We start from the raw sequence: 2,500 nt of genomic DNA on the forward strand, positions 1-2,500 counted from the left end.
TGTTGTACCTTAACCTAACCTATGTTGTACCTTAACCTAACCTATGTTGTACCTTAACCTAACCTATGTTGTACCTTAACCTAACCTATGTTGTACCTTAACCTAACCTATGTTGTACCTTAACCTAACCCATGTTGTACCTTAACCTAACCCATGTTGTACCTTAACCTAACCCATGTTGTACCTTAACCTAACCCATGTTGTACCTTAACCTAACCCATGTTGTACCTTAACCTAACCCATGTTGTGCCTCAACCTAACCCATGTTGTGCCTCAACCTAACCCATGTTGTGCCTCAACCTAACCCATGTTGTGCCTCAACCTAACCCATGTTGTGCCTTAACCTAACCCATGTTGTGCCTCAACCTAACCCATGTTGTGCCTTAACCTAACCCATGTTGTGCCTTAACCTAACCCATGTTGTGCCTTAACCTAACCCATGTTGTGCCTTAACCTAACCCATGTTGTGCCTTAACCTAACCCATGTTGTGCCTTAACCTAACCCATGTTGTGCCTTAACCTAACCCATGTTGTGCCTTAACCTAACCCATGTTGTGCCTTAACCTAACCCATGTTGTCGCCTTAACGTAACCCACGTTGTCGCCTAAACCTGCTCTGTAATTGTTATACGACTCGTTCAATTACTGTAGTGTTGCCCACCCGCAACCCTCGCAATATAGTTCGCTACTCGCACTGCCCGCACCCCTGTGTATCGCTTCATGTTAAACACCTTGCAAGTCTTGCTCACTTTCCACATGCTCCTGCTGTACACTGTAATGTGGATGGCAGCAGGACGTACATGCCGCCCCTCCCCACGTCCCCACCTTGCCCCCTGCCTTCGCAAGCTGGTTGGTGAGAAGTTTGCATGTTCAATGCCCTTCGCATGCGACGTACTCAGGCTACGTTGTGGTGCGGCCTGTGTCAACTGTCCGCTGATGTCGTACGCGTGAACCACAATCTGTACTGCACATTCGTCCTTATGTACTGAATGATACATCGTGGCACATGTGTGACCGCACAACGACTGCGCCCAAAAACGGCGGACCATACAGTGCAAATATTGTGCACGCAGCTACGTGTCGTCTCCCTATGAGAGCTGGATTGCAGTGTGGTACGCCATAGAGACGTGTGGGAGGAACGGACGCCGTGGATGGCGATCAGCATGAGCTGTCTGTTGATGTATTCGGACCTAGTCGTCTCTCCTCACACACCGTGATGGCATGGTGCACCGCGTTCCATATCTGCGACATGCTACAGAGGCCGGTTGACAGTCGTTCGAGCAATGGACATCGCATACGTACGGGGGCCACCTTCCACGTATTGTCTAGGCGTGCACATTTTGTTGCGTGTATGTGGGCAGACGTAGTGTGGCGTGACACCTGACACAGGCATGCAATAATCGTTGAAGTTGCAAATGGCGATGGACGCCTGCGTTTTCTGGTGAAGTTACGCAAATGAACAAATGGTAACCTGTTGTGGTGCGGTTGTTCTCGCTAGGGGTGAATCGGTGATGGCGACGATAGGTTGAGGTACTAACCGGTTGTTCCAGCGATACCCACCATGCCGACGAAACTGAACGGCATCTGGGTGTGAAGCGATACGCGGCGGTGGCTGGGTGGGACCGTCCCCGGCCGGTGAGGGGGCGCCTCCCGGCGTGCTGGCCGCGCGGTGCGTGGGCGCACGCGCTACAGCCGGCTGGTGGGGGCGGCCAGTGGCAGGCGCGCCGGCCGACGGACGCGGCAGGCGTCGCAGCTGCGCGCCGGCGCACCCTGCGCGCGGCGCCGTGCGGCCAAAGTAGGTCCTCGCGGGCCCGGTGCGAAGCGCGGTGGACATCTTCAGTGTGCTGGTCCGATTGAGGACTGTGTGCGTTGAGGATGCGCCGCCGCCCGGCGCTCGGCGCCGCGACGCCGTCTGCTGCTCGGTCGCCCCAGCGGTTCTCGCTGGTGGTTTGTATCGCAGCTGTGCGGATGTGTTGGCGCGTGCGCTGTGCTGGGAGAGTTCGCTTCGGCACCCAAGTGGGGCTTTTGTCCTTCTGTGGCGCTGGCGTTGGAGCTGCCGGTCACCGTAGGTGGCGCGTGTTGTCTCCCGCCGGCAATGCCACGACAGCACGCTCCCGGGCCTCTGTCGGCAGCGGCAAGCTCAGTTGGGAGCACGGGTGGTCGCACCGAAAGCGTCTACTCGCCTAACTCCGGGCGATTGCGCCTCTCTCGAACCCGACCAAGTACTTGGGACGGCGCTGCGCGCCGCCGGGACCTGAGAGGGTTTCGAGGTGTATTGTGCAGGGGAGCTCAGCCTCCTCCTGTTTGCAGAATGATTGAGCGGACGCTTGCGTGTTCGCGCGGGCCCCCGGGACACACTCCCGGGCGGCCGGCTGCTCAGCTCTAGTTGACGCAGCTCCCTGGTTGATCCTGCCAGTAGTCATATGCTTGTCTCAAAGATTAAGCCATGCATGTCTCAGTACAAGCCGCATTAAGGTGAAACCGCGAATGGCTCATTAAAT

General features: G+C 56.2%; 1 non-coding gene across 1 annotated transcript in view; it reads left to right on the forward strand.

Annotated features, from left to right (window-relative positions):
* The first annotated feature begins 2,395 nt into the window (after positions 1-2,395).
* LOC124744337 overlaps positions 2,396-2,500 on the forward strand; it is a 1,909-nt gene continuing 1,804 nt past the window's right edge. The window contains exon 1 of the ribosomal RNA XR_007010696.1: positions 2,396-2,500. This exon is cut by the window's right edge and continues 1,804 nt beyond it. This is a non-coding gene — a ribosomal RNA (small subunit ribosomal RNA).

This window comes from Schistocerca piceifrons, unplaced genomic scaffold, assembly GCF_021461385.2.
Source record: "Schistocerca piceifrons isolate TAMUIC-IGC-003096 unplaced genomic scaffold, iqSchPice1.1 HiC_scaffold_288, whole genome shotgun sequence".
Classification (NCBI taxonomy): Eukaryota; Metazoa; Arthropoda; class Insecta; order Orthoptera; family Acrididae; genus Schistocerca; species Schistocerca piceifrons.